Source organism: Chinchilla lanigera, unplaced genomic scaffold (genome assembly GCF_000276665.1).
Source record: "Chinchilla lanigera isolate Chin_1 unplaced genomic scaffold, ChiLan1.0 scaffold00023, whole genome shotgun sequence".
In the NCBI taxonomy this organism is placed as follows: Eukaryota; Metazoa; Chordata; class Mammalia; order Rodentia; family Chinchillidae; genus Chinchilla; species Chinchilla lanigera.
Window position 1 is genome coordinate 18630827 of NW_004955424.1, and position 22430 is coordinate 18653256.

Here is a 22430-nt window from a genome sequence, read left to right on the forward strand (position 1 = left end):
AGTTTAACTAAGTGACTCAGCAGGGGGCGAGGGTCTTCTTGTAACCATCCTCATCCTGTGCAAGAGGAGGGCCGGGAGATGGTGTGAGTGCTGCACCCGCCCTAGTGGGGTAGCCTGCTTACAGTATAAGGGAGGAAAAGAGGCTTGCTCTCCCCCTTTTGTTCTTGTTATTTTTGCTATCTTCTGCCACCTTGAACTGTTGCCCCTGTGCCCTGCCTCCCTGCATTGGAGCTAGCCAAGTATGGACTGAAAGCTCCCCAAACTGTGAGCTAAATAAATCTTTCCTTCCTTAATTTGGGGCATTGGGGGTATTTTGTCTCAACAGGGAGAGAAAAGTAACCAGGACAGTACCCCTCAAGATACTCCCCTTCTCTTTGAAAACACTTATCCCATCTTCTTGTCACTTCCTGAGCAGTTAAGGAAGTCCTCCTTCATGAGAATTTTTTGTTTGTTGTTGTAGCCACTGTCAGTGTCCTCAGTTAATTTCAAACATTTAACTTTTGTGGCCATTTTGGCTTTGAAAGAGAGCCAGAAGTCACACAGGGCCAGGTCTGGTGAGTACGGTGGATGGAGACACCGTAATGCTTTTACAAGCCTGCCTTTCTATCGAGCGGCACTGGAAGGCAGCAGTCACCATAGTTTTTATCTCACCTCATAAAGATAATCATGAAAAAAGACTTCCAGAATTGCAGCAGAAAGTGGCAAAAATGATGGGATAAGTATATTTGAAGCAAGGGGGAGTATTTCTAGGGGAATTAATGACAATATGTCTTTTACCATAATACATTTTTAAAATGTAAACATTACAGCACATTTTGATCATACCTCATATTTGACAAAGAAAACAACAGTGAACCATAGGAGTTAAAGGCTCTTTCAAAAGAGTGGTTTAAAGCTTACTATGGGACCAGGGTGAGTAGGGAAGAAGGCAATGACAGGAGAACCAGAGCCCTAGAAGGCTAGAAAATGCTGTGTGAACTGAATGATAAGGATCAATGATAGCCCCAGAAGGCTAGGAAGGCAGTGTAACATTGTAAAATGGCAGTGGTTCTATCAACAAAGCAGCAATGTCGGACTCCAAGGCCTAGAGCACAGCCATAACAGAAAATAGGCGAAACCATGCAGAGGCGTCACTTAAGAGCGGAAGTGACAAAGCAGCTAAGTGGCCAGGGTAGTAGGACATTGCCACATGGATGAAATTTTAGCCCTGTATCTTGGCATACCTTGGCTGGAAGACAGAGAAGAAGAATAAGGAAGGGGTTGGGGTATAGCTCAGTGGCACAGCGCCTGCCTGGCAAGCTCAAGGTCCTGAGTTTGATTCCCGGTACCAAAAAATAAGAAGAAGAACAAAGACACAGATTTTTAGGGCCAGGAAGAGTGAGGAAAACACCAGTATCTTCACTGAAAAAGAAGGAACCGTGCAGATGGTTAAAAAAAGTACAAGAGGTAGAGGCCAGTAGAACTGAATGGTGTGAGCCTCAAAGTAGAAAATGCAAAATATATATGGAGAGACACAGAGAGAGAGAGAGACAGAGAGAGAGCTGCAGTACATGCCAGACAGAATTTGGTTGTGCTTTGGGGGTTAGAAACAAGCTGCAGAAGAAGCCATGTGGAAATGCTGAATTTTTAGCTGAACTAGAAAATGGATATAGATTAGGGAAGAAATTGAGAATATATATGAAGGAGAATATATGTTTTCTCACACATATATGAGAACAACTGCAAGGCTAGGGAAGAAGAGGACTCTGGAACAATTGGGAGAGGTCAGTTTATATCATTCATTCTCACACACACAGTTGTGAGTGCCTTCCAAGGACTACACCATGTACTCAGTACTGAGGGTGTAAGTGTAGAAGACTTAGAGTCATTCCCCAAGGCACCCATCATCCTTTCATCATAAGCTATCTTGGAGTTCACTGGAAGCAATCTTGACTTTACAGTAGAAGCAGAGACTGTGGGGAGACTGTCGAGAGGTGTTCAGAGTTCACTGCCACTTTTCTGAGCAAGACATGAGATGGTGCAGGTATTGATTTTGTGAGTCTCTTATGACCAGCCCAATACAACTCCAGAGGCAAGGCAGCACAACCTATTGGCAACCCTATGCAAATGCACGGGGAGGGGACCCCCCTCCAGGTGTCCCAGCTCTGTCTCTACCAAACACTTGTTTTCAGAGCTAACGTGGAACAATAAACAGAGTAAATAAGCACAAATTTCACCACCTCAGGGACACCTCATGTACACTGCCGTGAACATCCCCTCCACCATATAAAACTCCTCAAAATTAGGAGTCTGGTTTTATGTTTTTATAACACTGCACTCAGCCCAGTGTGTGGCACAGCATTCAGTAGATCAGCAGCAACATACATTGAGTAGAAATGAACTGAAGCAAACAACTGACATTGGTATGATACATAACAGTTGACTAGGTAGCTTCACTTAAACATCCCAGGGTTGTAAAAACTTTGCAAAGTAACCAATCACATTGCTCTCCTTTTTGTAAAGCTCTCTATCAAGTAGAATCAGCATAATATTTCCTTACATTACATACAAGAAAAATGAAGTTAAGTGACTTGTCTTTGGTAGCAATTACAATAGCTACTTAGTGACACACAATTAGCTATTGGTAGATACAGATCAAGACCTGTGAAATCCTGGACAGTTTCTGGCACAATTGTAGTCAGGACGAAGTTCATTTCTTGGTGAGTGTGAGGAAGAGGAGAAATAATGATATTAATATTTGTTGTATAATAGTATTGATAATATCATCATGAAACATATTAATAATAGTAGCCACTTACTGCCACACTACGCTGTGCTAGACTTTACTTACACAATCTCCAGGAAAAAAAATCCTGTAGGACACCCGCCACTAGTCCGTGTTGTACATGAAGCAGCTAAGAATCATAGAGGTTAATTAACCTGCCCAAATTTACAGAACAAGAGACATATTGCTGCTTCAAAGCCAAATCTCAGTGATCCTCCCTTTCCACTCTGTCTGATAAATCAGTCCCAGTGTGCTCTTGACTAAACCTTCAAGCCTAAGTATTCTGAAACCCTTGGCCAGGAAGAATTGAGGCAGTGCCATGACTTCAGTGCTGAGCATCAGCCGTACTTCCTGACCACTAATCTCTAGTTCTTGTGTGACAAAGAAATGAACAAGACCAAAAACAAAGAAAAGATATTCATTCACTCATCCTTTCATTCACTACTCAGTGAATGCTCACTGTGTACTGGTCTGTTCCAGACATGGATGGAGGTGAACAAGGGAATGAAACAGGCAAAATCACCAGCCAGTCACTGTGCTCGGTGCTCCCTAATCTATGTACCACCCTTACACACTTGCGTGCAAACACACACACACAGACGGAGCCGTTGCCACTTCTGCAAATGGCCCTCAGGCCTTCTGGCCCCCAAGACCCGAAGAGAGGCAGGCTGCCTTTAATCAGAGCATACACAAGGATATCATGGGATTGGATTTTTATAGGGCCTTGAAAATTGTCCCCTTACGGCCATTTGCGAAAACACGCAGCCATCATTTCCATTAGTCAGAGGGATGTGCAGGGAAGGAAGGAAAGCAGATGGTGAGCAAGCTCTAAAATACCGTGGCTGTTCACACCTGCTCAAAAGCAAAGGTGGTCTAGCAAAGCTCAGCGGGACCCCGGCCGTGTCCAAATCTCGGGGCTGTGTTGAGATGGTGCCTTTCAACCTCAGCCATCCGACTGAACGGTTGTTGCCTTTTAAAGGGCTTTTGCAATGCTGTCCGCCCCTCCTTCCTCAGGGCAGCGCTCCTCCCTGCCAGGCCTCTTTTTATGGTTCGTCTCCAAAACAAGTGCAAAATAGTGTTGGCCCCAGATGCGTCCTCTGTCTCTCTGGCCACTGGAACACCATCTGCAAGTTGAGTGGGAACAGTAAACACTGCAGGTTAAGTAACTCATTACTAATATTTTCCTTGAGCTCTGAAACTTTTTAAACAAACAACAACAACAATTGTATCATAATAACCTTCCAGAGGTTAACAGCCGGCAGGTGGTCCAGCTCAGTGGAAATGCAAACCAGACAGCTGTTTGATGATAAACTGTTGATTCTTATGGCGATCTGGGGAAAACTTCTTGCCGAAAAAGGGTCTTCTCTTAAAAATCCCTAATGAAACAACACATAAATGTCAAAATGACAAAAATAAGGAAGTGTGTCATAGACTAAGCATTTTAATGTTCTTTCTGGCTTCCTCCAGAGTGTATTCTGGACCTAGCCACATTTAATGGCACAGATTCTTAAAGAGGCGGTGCACAGCATGAATTTTTATGACCCAAATAAAAATTGAAGAGAGTCACTTTCTCTGCCATAGTCAGTGTCCTCAGCAGATGTCTGAGCGGCTCAGATTTCAAGCCAGTCACCAAAGCCAGCATTTTACCTGGACCCAGAGGCTGTGCAGAGTGCATACGTGAGGATATAAAGACACCCTGAGATGTGTAGAATTACCCTGTCTGTCTCGAGCTCATTGAGACATGGCTGGGATTCCCTTGAGACACCTTAGCAAGGGCAGAGAAAATTCCACAAGCCATTAAAATGGTTGCAGAATGGTGGATGAAAAAGCTCCTCCTCAAAACCTTCCATGAATACCACAGGCCCCACAGATTGATGGCTGTGACTGTTTTCTTCCCCCGTAAAATGAAATGAGACAAAAGAGAATCAGTCCCTAAATCAGTATTTAATTACCAGTCTATTATGTTACAATCAAAAACATTTCAGAAAGTTCATAAAAGAAAAATGAAGTTGAACCTTTTCCTACTGAAATCTGTGGCACATGATAAAATATAAAAATCTTGGCACTCTGAGGAGAATGAACCTATGCAATGCCAATCACTCATTTTTTAATAAAAGAGAAACAAAAATGAAAAGTGTAAAAGAGAATTTTGCAGATCCTGGTGTAGTGGCCATACATTGGTAGGAAGGTGGTATCACAGCGAATGAAAAGATTTGTTTGTTTGATCCATGTTTAACGGAGTTTTCTACCTGGCCCTGCAGTGACAGTGGATCTGAGCCAAATTAACAAGGATAAGATGGGTAGGACAAAGTGGAAGCACCCATCATACTTAGCAAGGCCTCAACACTTTCTGCTCATGTCACAGATAAAACAGAATTGGACAGTAAAGTGGGGAAAACAGATTTTATTCATAAAATTATTGCAACAGGGAAAAAGAGAGCTCAGTATAGAACTAGGCTCAATTCCAAAAACAAGGAAGGAAAGTGGGAATTTATAGCCCAGAGTAAGAAGAAGAAAGGAGCTAATGGATAGAAAATCACTAAGAAGAAACAAGGATGAGGAGGAATGCTGGTAAGCAAATCTAAAGGGACTGTTGCTGAAGTCAGGCCAGGTGATTTGATATCAGCTGGGGGATGCTGGAGGTTGAAGAACCAGACAAGACATCCAAGGTGATCAGATATCAAATTTGGGGGATTCTGGTTAAATGAATTTAGCAGAATCTTTGCTAAAACTGGACAATACAACACAGAAGGCCCAGAGTCAAGTCCTGGTTAGGAAAAGCATTCAGAAGAGCCCTACTAAATTTTGGTTAAGTCTGTAGAAAGAAAGATATGAGGGTAGTAGAGCTTCACTCTGATAAAATAGTGTCTACAGCCCTTGAGGAATTTTATACCAAACTTGAACTAGATCATGAGCTGCTTAGTTCCTGAAAGCTCTGAAGATAAAGTAAAATTTAATTTAATTTAATAAATATTTATTAAGGGTCAACATGCAACATACATTCTGCCGGGCAGTGTAGAGCTATAAAAATTAAGACAGTCCTGAACTCCAGGAACTTTCAATCTTGAAAGAAAGTAAAACATATGAATAATTAACTAGATGATAAAACAAAAACATAAAGGCTCAGAGGCTCTTTCCCTATGCTCAATGTCAAGTCTGTTATATTTGTATTTATTATCTAGTAGGGAGCTTCCAGGAATGCTACGGGGAGAAGACTGTGCTTGAACTGGATTTTTGGGAGAGATTTCAATCGTAAAATTTCATTCCAAGAGTGGAGTAAGCTAAGAAGCATAAGTGCAGACAATGAAAACTGATATCTTGTCACCACACACATTTCCCCCATCTTCTATTCTTTCAAAACTCTAAGTACAATTAATAAGCCTGTATACATTTTCTTTTAGAGAACTATTTTTTCAATTATGTAGCTTTCTCTCTGAAATAGTTGTTTACCCCAGGAGTAGCTCCTGCAGATATGTTTATTAGTAGTTGTAGTCACTGACAATAACTGTAACTATAACCCCACTTGTAGAGAGTATGCCCAGCAATTCTCACCCTACTACAATTCAGACCTTTCAGGCTCACTGGTATAGAAAGGTGTTTGATTTGGTTTGGTTTTGCCCTTTCTTTCCCAGCCTTCTGCATTATCTTCCGGCCCCTCCCATCATGTGATTTATCTCCCATTCCATCAGAGCTGTGCCCTTGTTGAGAAATGTAATTCTTGAAACCCAAAGGACTTCAAGGGATATTGTGCTGCTATCTATACAAATCCCTTCTATTGCTTTGCTAGGGTCCATGTAATGATATTATTTTCTCAACTTGGGAGTGTAGTGGTCCAAGGTCAGAATGTTGGTAGGGTTGACTGTGACTTGCAAATGGTTCTCTGTGTCTTTCCGTGGTCTTCTCTCTGTGTATCTGTGTCCTAATCTCTTCTCAGAAGCACACCATTCACATTGGATTATCTCTTATAGATCTATATGCAAATACAGTCATATTCTGAACTACTGAGGGTTAAGATATCAACCATAAATTTAGAAGACACTATCAAGCACATAACAGTACCTAAATCACTAAAATTCTCTGATTACCCACTTGTATCACTGTAGGAAGAGAATTGTAGTGGATTTCATGGGTATTTTGCAGTTTTGTAAAATCCAGTGTTGAGACAGTTGCATTCCTGAGGTCTGTTCCTTGGAACTTCCTGTGGGAATCCCCAGTTTGTCTCAGGGTCTGATATCATTATCAAGTAAGGCATGAAAGTCCCTACTTGATCACAACAAGGAATTTAAGATTCAGAATAGTTAAGTGATTTTACTAAACTTAGTTGAAAGACGAGAAACTATACAATCGAGTGTTTTATACAAAAACAAGTGAAAACAAGCTAACGCATCAGCCATTCAGTTTTTAACAAAGTCAGTCTCACATTAATTTTTTAGATAGAATAAATGTCAAAAATACGGCTATTTTGAGGAATCTGCACACTGATTTCCACAGTGGTAGTAAGAAGTATTACTCAGCTACAAAGAAAGATAAACTCGAAGCTTTTATAGGTAAATGGATGCAACTAGAGACCATACTCATAAGTGAAATAAATTAGACCCACATGTGTAAACATTGTATTGTCTCCCTGGTATAAGAAACTGAAAGAGTAGATAAGATCCAAAAGGTACAACAGATATTGTGAAAGAAAAATAACTGCTCAAAACAAAAGAACTGGGATGGGGGAAAGGAGAAAAGATGGAAAGAGAAAAAAAAAAATATATATATATATATAAAGATAGCTAAGACAATTATACTACTAATTTTTATTATTTCACTGAAAGGAACAGTTAGTGTTTATATTATTTGATCAATATTGCCTGCCTGTATCTGGTAATCTGAGCAACTATTTTGAAGATAACCATATGCAATATAAAACCATTGTTAATTTCCTATCATCTTGTTTTGAAATTCTGTATCATTTTTATTGTTTTTTCTCTTTAAAATAAAGAATATGATTTGAGCAGAAGTACTAAGAGTAGGTATTTGACTTCATGATGTTTTCAAGATGCTCAGGGAAGTTCTGTTACTCAAATATTTAATTCTTTATTCGATGCAAGGTGGCTGAAATTTTGCTATTAAAAATGATCTAAAATGATTATGTAAGCTAATGCCTTGTTGTGTTTAGTTTTATTACTTTAGATTATATGAGTTCTGAAATACAATACTGGAGAGACTACATAATGGTCCACCTTGCACCCATTATCCACCTTCAGTAATTATCAATATGGGGTCAGTTTTGCTCCATCACTATCCAAACAACTTTTCCTTCATGGGTATAATTTTAAAGCAAATATCATTTGTGTGTGTGGATGTACAGACAGAGATCTTTGAAAACTCAGACACTGATGATCATTATCTAGATCAGGACTCCACAAACTACAGCCTATGGGCAAATCCAGCGATTGTTTCTGTAAATAAAGTTTTATTATAACACAATCCTGTCCATATTTTTAATAGAGCTCATGGTTGCTCTCATGTTCTAACTGCAGGCTTGAATAGCTGCAAAGAAACTGCATAGTCGACGAAGCCTAAAATATTCAATACCTGATCCTTTAAGCAAAAGGTCTGCTTATTCCTAATTTAAGTGAATCCCAATAGCAAAATAGTAATTTTCTAATTTTGTCCTTTTCTTGTCACCTGAAATATTCCTATAGGGAGAAACTTCTCATCAACTATTTAGTCCTCTGAGGTACAAAACTTCAAACATATAGGAAAATCAGGATACATGCTGAATGATTTCGCTCTGCTTGCTGGATTTAAAAATGAGATAATTTCCTGGTATTCTCCAAAAGTGATCAATAAAGTGTTAAAGGTCTCTTGTGTTTGTGTTTTTATTCATTTTGTTTTAAAATATTACTGTGAATATGTTTAAATCCTTTGCATCCAATTACTATTAATGAATAAATAGTCCCTCCTCTCTAAATGGAAACTTACTTCTTTCTCTTGAGTTCTTTTGAAACAACCTGATATGTTTGAGAACTTTATTATAAATTATTCTTAGCTCATCTTATATACTTCTTTCCCAATACAAGAAATTACCTATTTTCTCAAGGTGCTGTAAGCACTTATAGGAAGCCACATTTAGTAAACGAAATAAAGAAAACTGGATGACACCTTCATAGGAGACTGGCCATTATTTTGAAGTCTTGAGAATAGGACTTGAAAATATGTCTTCCTAAGAATAAAGATGATGAATATATACTGGTTCTTCTAATTTAAATTCAGAACCATGGGATTTTTCCTTTATTTCAATGATCTTACATTATTATTTCTTTTTACCACTCTGAAAAACATGTCAACTTCAAGCCAAAAGAAATGCTTATTTGAATTATCCATATACACACACAACTGCAGGATAGCAGTATCAACACTATCACCAATAATTTGACATGAAAATATTGAACTTGAGTACTGAAAATAGGCTGAGTATTTTTGTTTGTGTGGTTTCTGTTTTTATTTTATCTTCTAGTCTGCTGCTTTAGGACAGTATTTCCTTCTGGGATTATCTTATTAAATCACTCTGTTATAAAGTTAAGCTAATATTTTTCATGAAACAAAACATTTTAGCATGATTGTTTAAAAACAAATAAAATTTCTGAGCATTTTTATCTTCATTACCAAGAAATATTCTCAACAGAAACCACAGTCCCCACCCAATCTTCAACCCACACCCCAGATGGGATAATGGACAGGGTGAGGCTCAGAAACAAGGTATGTCTTTTGTTTGCATTTTTTTTAAAAAAAAATATTTCTTAAGAGGAAATATTAAGTTCTTTCATTTTATTTTCTTTACCAAGTGAAAATTCTCCTGGGAGATGTAATAAATACATATTACTAGTAATTCACCGTTAGTATTAATGGGCTCTCATAGGAATAGGGGAAGGAGTTTGACGTCACTTGACTTTCCTCCCAGGGAAAGGGAGTCAATAAAGGATGTGAAAGAAAAGGAATAGAACTGAAGACCCCTTAAGTTGCAATTCAAGTATGTTTCTTCATCCCACTTTCCCTAAGAGTCTTCCCCTACTGAGCTACTAGATAGAGAAATGGGAGCAATTTCATGGTAGTCAACATCCTTAAGCCTCCTTTAAATCACTAAATTGTTTTTGAGAGGCATGACTTCTCTCTTCGTAGGTGTATTTCTATTTCACTCCGCTTTTCCTCTTCTTTTTCGCACTCTTTTTTCCATCATTCCAAGCTAGGGATTGCAAACCATGGCCAAACCCAACTACTCCCATTTTTATGAATGAAGTTTTACTGGAACTAAGCCATGTCCTCTCATTTTTACCTGTCTATGGTAATATTTGCTCTCTAATAGCAGATTTGAGTGGTTCAGAAAGAGACTGCATGGTCCACAAAGCCTAACATATTTATTGTTTGTCTCATTACAGAAAGAGTTTGGTAGCATTTACTGTCAACTACTGGTGGACCCTAACCTCACTTTCCCAGGGTATGGCTTGGCCTTTCTGAGCCTGAAAGTCTGGAAAACCTTAAACAGGACAAAATACAGGTTCTAGAAATTATGCTAAACTCCAGGTCAAAAGAAGCACTTGCTAGGAATGATCTGAAATCATAGATTCAGTTTCTAATTTTTGAGAATTCTCAATGAACTTAAAATTTTCTTTTAGGAGAAATACAAATACAAATATCCAAATATTTTGATTAAGAATAATGATTACTATTATTGTATGCTTTTCATGTATTAAGTACAGTTTTACACACCTTACAGGTAATTATTACCTTTTTAAATTCTTGTATCAACCCTAGGAGATGAGTTCTATGCTTATCTCTATTTTGTAGTTGAAAAAGCAGATTAGAAAGGACAAGAAACTTGCCTAAGTTTGCACTGCTGAGAATTAATAGAGCTGGAACACATGCCCAAGGATTCTCAAGCAAAACTCATGGTTTACAGTCAGGGGTAATGCTGTTCTAAGGCTAGAGGTGGAGTTTTCCACAGCCCCAAGTCTAGAATCCGAAGCCCCTGAGAAAGAGCTGACCCTTCCTGTTCAAGGCTCAGACTCCCGAGGGAGAGAGCTACTGTAAACAACAGGAGAAGAACAGAAATCTATCATCAAATCTAAGAGGTAACTTCTTTGATTTAAGAGGTTTCAGGTTAAATATGTCAGCTCAAGCACAGACATTTATCCTTTCTTCCACTTAGGCCTACTAAAAATGATGCTAAAAGAATAAAAAGGTTACAAACCCTCAAGAAGTAAAGAAGCGGGATAGGAAGCTTCAGCACATAAGAAATCAGATACATTGTTACAGGGGAAAAAGTCAAGAAGAAGTGGTAACCAACCTAACTGTGCCAGGAAAGTCAGAAGCAAAAGTCCCTGCAGAGGGAACTATGACTGGGAAGAGTGATGACCTCCTGCAGAATCACTCAGAGGCTAAGGAACTAAATGGGCTGGATATTGCTCCAGGCAGCCGCGAGGCTGAGGTCTAAACACCGACAGGATGGTGGAGGTGGTAGTAAAAGTCTGCATTTAAAGTGCTTGTATTCTAAATCCCTTCCATCACACCACATAGTCTCCAGGCAGAAGGCTGTAGGTGTGACCTTCTAAAAGTAATAAACTGGAGAATCTCAAAGCTTAGCAAAGGAAAGGAAAAAAATGAAGAAGCAAAAGCTGAGAGATTCAAGAAGCTTTATGGACCTCCCTGCTAACCTGTTTTAGTAGTACTGTTCCTAGAGCTGTTACAGCAAAGTAAGGTATATGCTGTACCCTCAAGGTTTCTGCTCTCACATTCTTTACTGGAGATGCCAAACACCTCTGGAATACCGTATATGACAGGTGGAACATCACCTAATAAAGATGCCACTCTCCTCTGCCCACAAAGTTTTCAGAAAACTTCACTCTTAAATAAGAATAGATTTTCACAGATTAAAACATTTGAGGAAAACCTCCAGAATAAAAGAGATAAGAGTAAACCAACAGAGAAAAGGGAATCCAGAAGAAATATAGATAATGTAAGAATAAAACTGATTCACAGACTGATAATATCCTTAGATAGATAAGAAAATACTGCAACCATGAATAAAAACTGGATGGCATAAAAAGAGGAATAATCAGACAAAAAGAAATAATTCTTGGAAACTAAAATTACGATAGGTGAAACTGTTTTCAAAAACTCAGAAGAGGATTTGGAAGACATCATGCAATCTTTCCAGAAGAAAATAACAGAGGATATAGACATGAGAATTAGAAAAGGAAAAGAAAGACAGAGGATCAGTCTAGTTATTCAGACATCTAATTTATAAAAGTTCCATAAAAATAAAATTTTAAATGGTGAGGCAGAAATGATCAAATATAAAATATAAGAAAATTTCTCTAAACTAAAATTATAAAACTTCTAATGGTCTTGTACCCTCATAACCTCTAGTGGATGCAGAATATCCAGCCAAAAAATTTTTTCTTAAATCCCAAATCATATCATTGCAAAATTTCAGAACAAGACCATCGGGAAAATTCTCAAAAAATTCCACTGAGAAAATCCAGGTCATATGCAAAGGTGTAACAATCAGAGTAGCATAAGACTTCTCAGAAACAATAATTTTCTGGATGGCAATAAAACAATGCCTTCAAAATGCTGAGTGAGCAGTAATTTCCAACCCAGTCAATTCTTTAACCAGCCAAACTAAGTTAGGTGGAAGTAGAGGAAAGGAAGACTGCTATGGAAACTCAGATATGACTTCCTTGCATCTTGTAGCTCCCTGGTTTCTTTCTTCAGAAGCTATTGCAGTAATACTATATGGATAAAAAGTAATAAACCAAGGAAGAAAAATACTTAGGAGATCTGGGAAATAGGACACCCCTACCAAAACAATGGTAAAGGGGGTCCTTGTGGTGGCAGCTACACAGTGGCTATGCAGGAGACCTCTACATTGTTATCATTTGTTTTTAATGGAATTGAGTAAATGATAAATTCAAATATTTGGGAGGAAACAGAGAACTGAGTAATATTTAATAGATTTGACAGATCAATTGGGGAAAAGTAAGAAGAGTCAATGGTCATCTTAAATGCTTTTCATGAAATATTGTTTACCTTTTGCCTTTCAGACCCATAATAGAGTTGCTCTTTTAAGGTACCTTATGGATGGTAGAGCCTTTGACTTTAATTCCGGTCAAGAAATCATGAACAAATGTGATATGCATCACTTCTGTGCCAGGCCTATTGCCTGGCAGAGTGCTCTTCTCTCTGGCATGGAGACCAACTAGGTTCAATATGATGGTTGCTCCAAGAACCCAAGACCTTGAGTGACTTCAGTAAACAGAGTCCTTTCCCTCCTAACTCTTTCAACCCACAGTGGACAGATAGCACAAATAAGATATAAATTTCTGCAGTTTCCAGCTGCTAAGGTGTTGATGTTGGTTGTTACACAACAAAATCTAGCCCAACCTGACAAGCACATGAACATCCACATATAAAAATGGGGTTACAGTTAGTATCATATATGACTGATTCTATACTGACAATATTTATGTCATTGTAATAATCAAAATTCTGACTATTTATTAAAAATTTTTTATATATTAAGGCATTGGAGGGAGAAAAGGCAAAGATGGTGTTTATTTAAAAGAGCTAAATCTATCTATCAGAAAGAGGCCAAAGATAATGGCTAAAGTTGATAAATCAAGACCAGTTTTTTAAGGCATATTATGTGAGAAATATGGACACACTAGAAAAAGCAACTTTGAGTACTGAAAGAGGTTTTATCTGAGTAACAGAACTAGGCAGTGGGAACAAGGAACTGCTTTCTTTACACATGGGGTCTAACACCACTTTATTTTAACTATGTGTATGCATCGCTTATATCAAAATGAATCTCAATAGTGATTCGTTTTTATCTCTATTTTAGAAGAATTGAGCATAAGTTGGCTTCCCCCTCATCTCACTGAATTCATGCAATCGAAGACAAAGCTGTGTACATTCTTGCCCATTCTCCATCTCGAAGCTTCTTGTTGGCTCCAAGGAGATTCTCAAAGCCCAAGGGGGAGCATGTCAGGGCTAAGCAAAGGCATCCAGGCTCCCCTGAGAAAGCAACAGTGTCATCAAGTCTGACTCATCTGAAAAGCAAAACCTTTGCAGAGCCAAGCCTTGGAGAGGTGCTGGGGAGAAGGTGGAAGAAGATACACAGTTGGTGAATTATTCTGGCAACTGGTCTCCTGAAATTAACTCCAGGTCTGAGAGTTCCATCGTTGCTTATAAGCTTATTAATAATTAAATGTCAGGCCAGTTAAGTCAGGGTTTCAGAGGACCCACCCTCTCAGTGCCAGTATCTCCAATAAAGTAAACCCCAAGACCCAAGCAGCCCTATGTAATATGCAGTTACAGGTCCTCCCTACCTTCCCAAGTTGCTTCCTAGGCTGGGGTGAGTTGTTTTAAGAGAGAAAAGCTTCAGAGGTTCTTACCCAGCAGGTAGAAAATGGCAAGGCTCAACAAGCCAGCCAAATAGACGGTTGGAAATACTCCAAGAATTATAGATTGCTAGCATGTTATTTTTAATAGTAATAAATAATAGAAATAATAGCCTTGCTATGTACTAGTAACTGTTCTAAGCATTTCAGGTATTACCTCACATGGTTGGTGTTATTTCACAAATAAAAAACTGAGGCACTCAGGAATTAAATATCTTACCAAAAGTTGCAAAAGCAGTCACAGCTACAGTGGTGCAATTTGAACCCAGCTATCTGGATGGTTCCAGGGACTACAATTAGTCAGTCACAGTATTTGGAGAAAGAATTGTTTTCTCAAGTTCCACTGGAGAGTTCTGCATCAAATAGAGAAAGTCTGCTTTTTAAAAATGCCATCGCTACTGACAATTCACAAAGCATGGATATATGTGAAACAATCATTCCCTGACTGCATAGGTCTACTATTTATATGAAGCTATTTAACTTAATTACAAATAATTTAGGCTACAGATGGGAGCAAAGAAACATTAAGGATCTTGATTTTGAAACTGTTCTAAAATAGCCTTTAAAAACCAGGAGGCAAATTGTCTTTCCAAATGGAAATGAATGTGTGATGCCGTGAAGTCTTAAAGTTATTAGCATCTTTTGCTGAGCCCTCAATCTATTCTCTTTGTCATTTACACGATGTACAGTCTTTAATTTTAGCTCCACGATCAAAGTGATGAAACTCGAGAAGCTCCCTATTCAAATCAATGGCTGTACTTGAAGTGAGGAATGGCAGGGATATGATGGTCGCTTCTCACCTCTGACAAAATGGGACACCACAGCCCCTTAATTGTTTCAGGCAGAGACCCGTGCCCAGGCTCTAGGGGAGGAGTCTTAAATCTCTCTCTCTCTCTATCTCTCTCTCTCTCTCTCTTTCTCTCTCTCTCTCTCACCCACACACACACTCACACACACACAGAGCTGAAAAGAGCACAGCCTCACCCACCCCCATTCCACCGTACCTGTGAGGCTCCGTTGCTGAAGGCAGTGCCAGGAAACATGTTTTTAGGAATTCAGAGTATCACGTTTCATAATTTGATTTAAATCAATTATCCCATCCCTCCCTGGAACAGGCACAAGCTCCAAAAATACAAAATGTAAATGGAACCAGCTGCAGCAAAGGCCTTTTGCCAGGATGAATTTCAGTCAACGTAATCAGCCTCCTTTTCGAAGTACATTATTGTTGAGACCCAGAGATTTCGTGAAACACTTCCAGTGCCCTGGGCGGGACCAGGAAGGTAACCAATTACGAGAGGGGAGAAATAGAAGGAGCTAATCTTCTCTGTCCTGGCTTGCCTTTGCCCCGAACTCTTAAAAAAAAAAATAATTCACTCCTCTGGGGGTTACTGGGAAACTGAGGTCGTTATTGGCAGTCTTCAAACACTATCCTTAATTTATGGATATTTACTAAACCACATAATCGCCCTGAGTTATCCCATTACAGGGCTCAGCAGAGCCGAGGTCTGCATCCCTGAGTGTGAAGATCAATTGTGAGAGCTTTTGTGTGAGGGAGTGCTTATTATAGAGGGCATGAGCATACCCAGCAATCATGCATATCATTTAGGTTCCCAACATGCTGCCCAGCAAATGGATCCCATGCATAGGACTTGGCATCCTTCCACTGAAATCCTTCCCTTTAATTGATTTAAATAGATAATTCAATTAAAATAATTATTCGAATCAAACTTCATATCTTTTTGGCAGGTTCCTTGGGGGCCTCTGCCCTCAATGTTATTTTAGTATTTTCTTTATTTGTTTTCTCACCAGGCTGACTTTGGCTCTCTGAATCCTTGGAAAAGTTTATGTCATTGGGCAATTACTGCACCCTTGTGGAGTTTTTTACTTGAAAGACAGGGAATGAAAAAAACCAAAATATTCTGGAGAGATGTTATAATGTGAATTTTGACCAATAGATGCCAAAAAACCACTGAGAATGGTGCATGGTCAGAGTTACCCATCCGTTCACTTGCAGTGCAGATTCAGAGTAGCCATCCAGCCTGTTAAAACTGTATGTTGAGGATGAATGATAGTATCCACCCTATTGGTACTGTCTTTTTTTATAGCCTCATTTTTCCCTTAATGGATGTTTTCTTGAAATACGTAACATTTGTGTCAGATCTAAGGAATTCTCATATAACTCTTCTAATTTTTGAAATACCATAAGTAATCTTACTTGTTCTATACAACTGTGTTGGAAACTATGTGATTCAGAAACTGTCAAGAAGGAGACAAAGCAACCGAGCCAGAGTAACTGTACCAGCACCTCCACAGCTAACACTGGAGGGGCTAATAGTCTCTAAATAGAGTTCCAGATAGCAATGTGAATAAGTAAAAAACAAACTGCTGTATGTTTTAACCTTTAGCATGTGTAAAAGTTGCAGTCCTGTCTAAGGGGTGTCATCATCTCAACCTGAGTCACAGATGCCTAGGAATCCAGATGTGGCCTCTCCCAAGCTCACCATGCTCTTGAGCATGATAGAAAGATCTGTCACAGAAGAGAATGGCCTTTTCTGGTGCTGCTCTATGATGAGCACTGGACAGTGAGTCTTCGGATTTGATCCATGAGATCTGTCATTGATTAGCTGTATGACTTTGGAAAGTGCTTTTGTTTTTCTTGGCTTCAGAATACCCAGCAGACCAGATGATCTATAAAATTGTATTCAGATTCTATTATCTACTTTTAGTCACAAGAGCCTTAATTTCTGAGACTGCAATGTTAATCCTATTTGAAAATTGTCTCTAAGGAAAAAAATTGCTTCAACAGGGCAAGAAGCCAGCCATGATTATATTATTCTGGCAGAAAGTCAAACCTCTTGATCCAAGGGAACTCCTGTTTACCAGCATATTATAAATATAGTTCTAAAAAGTAACCTGGAGGTATTGTTGAGGATGTTTTGATGAAGTGTAAATCTAGCCATTTTATAGAGGGCAAGATACACACCTGGAGAGATGTCGTTGGTAGTTCCTCATCTACCTAGCAGCAAGGCAGAGTCTGAAAGTGAGGAAGAGGAAGGGATCATGGCCGAGGGAGCCAGAGCAGGAAATCTGAGAAGGAACGCAGTGAGGCTCAGTCCTCCTGCCATTCAGCCACGGTACCCCTGCAGATCTTGCTCTGGGTAGGGCTCACCCCAGGATTTATATTAAATAATGTGTGGGAAACCCTGAGGGGTATGGGGAAGAAAAGCCATTAAACAGTATTTATGTCAAACAGACTAGGTCAAACAGAATGTTTCTTCCACACCTTATTTCTCTGAATTGCTTCTATGCAGGATTACCCATTTTAGAGGAGTCAGCTACCAGAGGGAAACCCTTTGCACACACATTTCATCCATTGCAAGTTTACCTGGCTAATAAACTGAAAACAATTTATGTGCTAGCTCAGTCACTTTCACATTGCTGAGACAAAACACCTAACACCCAAAATGTAAAGGAGGAAAGGTTTCTTTTTGCTCATGGTTTCAGTCCCTGGTTGGCTGCTGTCATGGGTTGGTAACTGGTGGTCAACTGATAACCCCCAGCTGAACTGAGTAGGCATGGGAGACTCACTTGGGGACTGTTGCCAGCAGCATAACAGGCAGAACTGGAGAAGGAGCAGAGAAGGCTGTTGAGAGTGGAAAAAGGCAGTTGGGAGCGGAGGAAGGCTGTTGGAGCTGGTAGAAGCTGAAAGGAGCAGTTGGTTGTTTCAGAGGAGCTCGTCATACTGGCTTTCCTGATGAACTTGGCTGTTTTCATCCTTCGAGGAGCTCAGGACCTCGTTGGCACTGAGAATGGCTTTGGCTCACTTTAGGGGAGCTCTGGTCCTCACTTTGAGCATTGCTTCCTGGCTTCGGAGGGGAAGATGTTGCATTGCCAGTTTCCTTGAAAAATTTGCTGCATTGGCTTCTCTGATGGGAATTCAGCCATCTTGATCACTGAAGGAGCTCAGGACCCCACTGTTGCTGAGGATAGCTGTGGTACCTTTCATGGGATCCAGGCCCTCAGCTGGATTCCTTGGTCTTGGTGTGTGGACAGATTTCCTGCACTCTTTTGTATATCATTCTTTGGGTGATTATTATAAATATCTTATAAGATATGTGTCCTGTATTATATATTGTTCCCCTTACAAAAATATCCCCCAAACCAACACAGTTGCTTTCAAGGCAGAAATGATGCGGTGAGGGTCCTTGGGGAAGGAAATCTACTTACATCATAATGGCTCTGAAGCATAGAGAGAAGGGAGGAGCCAAGCAACGATATATATCCTTCCTGGCCACGCCCCCTATTACCCAACTCTTCCACCAGGCCCTATGCCCTAACAGTGCATTCAGCTCTAAGTGTGGCACCACCATGACACAATCACCTTCTAAAAGCCCACTTCAGAGCACATGAGATTTGGAGGACATTCTAGACCTAAGCCATAGCACATGTATGGAAAACATTTTATATGCAGATATATTATACAGGAGCCAGATCAAACTGCAAGTGCAAAGGAGCTGGTGATTTAAAATGTGTACTATTCTTTTATTCCTTTGAAATGTCATTTTAAATATCCAGAAAATTGAGAAGTAACAAAAAGGTCCCTTCAGAGTGTAATGAAACAGAAGAAATTAAGTTATCTCCTAGGCCTATTCATACAAAAATAGTCTAATAAACTGTTACTACTGTAAGAAATTAATAAACTGTTGCTGTTGTAGGAAAATATTTGACCAGTTTGTCAGCCAAATTCATGGGTGTTAGTGTTATCAGAGAACATATGGAACATGCAGAATTCTTGGCTGGTGCAGGGGTTCTGACATAGTAGTTCTGCAGTGCCCAGGAATATGCATTTTAAATAAGAACTCAAGCCATTTTCCCAGACTACATTTTCAGAACCACTAACCTAGATAAGATTCCCTGAAAACTCTAACTTACTGGTGGTGCATAAGTTTATTTGCAACTTCTGTAGCTTACCAGGAATTCTTAGCTAAGTCTCTGTTAAGAGTTACGGAAAAGCAAGCACTGGGATAATGGCCAGGAGGCCTGGACCTTCAGCTCGGCCACTAAAGAATTTGCTTTGTCTCTCATACACTAAAATGGATCACTAAGGGCAAATATTAGGAAGCAGATTATTAATGTGATAGCAGAAAAATCTAGATTTCACTTTTTGAAACAAAGATCAGCAGCAGATATTATGGTAATCCTAGCTTAGTGCTTTAGTCCCCTTCCTAAGCCCAGCACCGATTCACCTGCTACATACGAGGAGGAAATACTCAATTCAGTTGAGTGCAAATGGTATTTGCCAAACACTCCTTAGAAGTCAAACTAGAACTCCAAGCAAGTAATGAAAGAAATAAGACCTGCTCTCTCTTCTTCTGGAGACTTCATGTTTCATTCTCAGAATTCATGCTTTCATGAGATTCATTAGAATTAATATCATCCTGTATTTAAGTTATATGATGTGGATGAAGCAGCACTGAGAGACAAAAGAAGGAAACATCTAAGTAGGGAAGAATTAGGTCTTTGAGGTCTTTGTGGAGAAAATGAAGTGATGGGCAAGGTCTAAGTTCCTTGGACAAACTAGAGGTGTGAATCCTAACTCTCGCTCCACTGAGACTACCTAACACCATGGGACGTAACAATGTGTCTCTCCTTAACTGCAGAGGTTCTTTTCTCTCTCCTTCTTTACCCTGCTGTCACTTTCAAAGTTTATAGGAGAAATACTGAGTTAATTAGAGCGAATTATTAAGTGGCCACTGGGCATCTCACTGAATTCAGATTAAGTAATCTATAAAGGCTTCCTCTCCTTTACATTCCTCTTTTTGGGAATTAGTTCATTCTTCCCAGATGAATAGTGACTGTAGACAGCACAGTGTTATGATTCAGGGAATGCATTCTGGAGTCTGACTAGCATGAATTTTGGCTCTAAGTGAATCATAGATCTTTGCGAGCAGTGTGACCCAATGTACAGAATGGCTCCAGACCTCAATTCCCCATCTGTGATATGGGTACTATTATGATGTTATGGTTTAGATCTAAAATGTCCCACAAAGGTTCATGTATCCAGAAGTAGGACTTTCAGAAAGTGACTAGATCATAACAGCATTATATTTCTCAATGGATGCGCCACTGATAAGTTTCAGCTGACTGTGTTGTTAGGAAGTGGAGTCTATTTGGAGGAAGTAGGTGTCTTGATTACTTTTCTCTCGTTGCTGGAACAAAATACCTGATGCCCAAAATTAAGGAAGGAAAGGTTTATTTCGCTTACAGTTTGTGGAGGTTTTAGTCCATACTTGGCAGGTTATAAGGCAGAGTGGCACACGGCAGAGGGCTACAGCTCATGGCGGCAGAACTCAGCAAAATCAACAACACAAAAGCCAGGAATGGCCACAAGCAGCCTCTTGCTCTCCCTTACATGTGCAAACTATCCACCCCAGGGTGGGTGTAGCTCTCACATCCATAATCAATCAAACTCTTAAAGCCTGCCCCATGACCACATGAGGCTTTGGGGGGACACCCAGACACAAACCATAACAGTAGGTCACTGAAGATATATCTTTCAAGGGTGTATCTCTTGCTCTGTCTCTTCCTGGTCTCTCTGGTTTCAGGCTGCCATGGGCTGAAAATTTTCCTCTACCAGGCCCTCCGACTAGACCATTCCTGCCTTGGAACCAATTAACCATGGACTGAACCTTCTGAAACCATGAGTCCAAATAAATCTTTCCTCCTTTAAGTTGTATATGTCAGGTACTTTGTCCCAGCAACAAGAAAGTGACATATATATATGGTTTGGATCTTGAGTGTTCCCTAGAGCTTATGTAGCATAGGATTGGTCCTTTGTCTGTTATATTACTGAAAAGTGGTAGAATCTTTTGAAGGTGGGGCCTAGTGGAAAGAAGTTGGGTTATTGGATATATGTCCTAGGAAAGGATATGGGGACTCTGGTTTCCCTTTCTCTTTTTGCCTCCTGACCACCATAGGTGAGCAGTCTCCTCTGACAAAGCAATAGGGCCATATGACCACAAAATGAAACCTCAAAAACCACAGGCTTAAATAAACTTCTCCTTCTTTAAAATTTACTCTCTCAGGTGTTTTGTCATAGCAATGGAAAGCTGACTGACACAGGTACAATAAGCTAAGGTAAAGTACAGAGAACAGTGTCTTGCAAGCTCTGTGTGGATATTGTATAGGCCTCTGTTACTACAGGAGTGCTTCCTCCACACCAGTGGCCAGTTCCTTGGGAGCAGGTAGTTCATAGCATCCCAATTCCATCACAAATGGACAACCCCCACAGAAGAGAATCTACTATATGCTAAACAACTGGTGTGTGCACATAACTTATCTGGAAGCCCTTTAAGCAAACCAGCAGTCCTCTGGCATAAGGCCCCTCATCTTTTATTTTAAACAGAGAAAAAAAGTAATAAAAATGAGACAGAATTTCAAAACAAGATGATGGGAAATTAACAATAGTCATTATATTGCCTATTGTTATCTTCAAAGTAGTTGCTCAGATTACCAGATACAAGCATGCAAAATTGATCAAACGGTATAGGCACTAACTATTCCTTTCAATGAAGTAATAGAAATTAGCAATACAATTATCTTAGCTATCTTGTGTGTATATAATATCTTTTTTCCCTTCCTTTTTTCTCTTTCCCCCAGCATGTCCATCAACTGAGGAATGGTTAAAAGAGATGTGATATCTTTGTATGATGGAGTACTACTCAGCTACAAATAAGGATAAACTCAAGGCTTTTATAGGTAAATGGATGCAACTAGAGACCATACTCATAAGTGAAATAATCCAAATTCCCATGTGTAGACATCATATTGTCTCCCTAGTGTAAGAAACTGAAGGAGTAAATAAGATCCAAAAGGTACAATAGATATAGTAGAAGGGAAAAATAGTGCTCGGAAGGGAAGATCCCTCATCTTTAGTGATGTCTGGTGAGTATTTTTTCCAAAGCAATGCTCCTAGGACTTCAAGACCACTCTTAAGTAAGTCATCAGGCCCTTCCCTTCCAGGTGAATCAATTCTTCAACAGATACTACCACCCACCTCCCCCAGCCCTGACCATCTTTTCACACAGGGCCTTCCACACATTTTCTGTGCATCTGTGCTGCACAGGAAAGTTCAAAATATACAGGAGAAGCACGTACCAGACTCCAAAAACACCTTCTCCAGTGTTTAGTTCTGGCAAGTGTGCTAGTTTATT

At 39.6% G+C, this 22430-nt stretch overlaps 1 long non-coding RNA gene across 1 annotated transcript; it reads right to left on the minus strand.

The window, feature by feature from the left end:
• Positions 1-815: 815 nt before the first annotated feature.
• Positions 816-15436, minus strand: LOC102028988. The gene is made up of 4 exons (XR_261077.2): positions 15222-15436; positions 14438-14570; positions 4003-4140; positions 816-3888 (listed from the first exon to the last, which is right to left on the minus strand). It is a non-coding gene; the product is annotated as an uncharacterized LOC102028988 (long non-coding RNA).
• Between the last annotated feature and the right edge of the window lie 6994 nt (positions 15437-22430).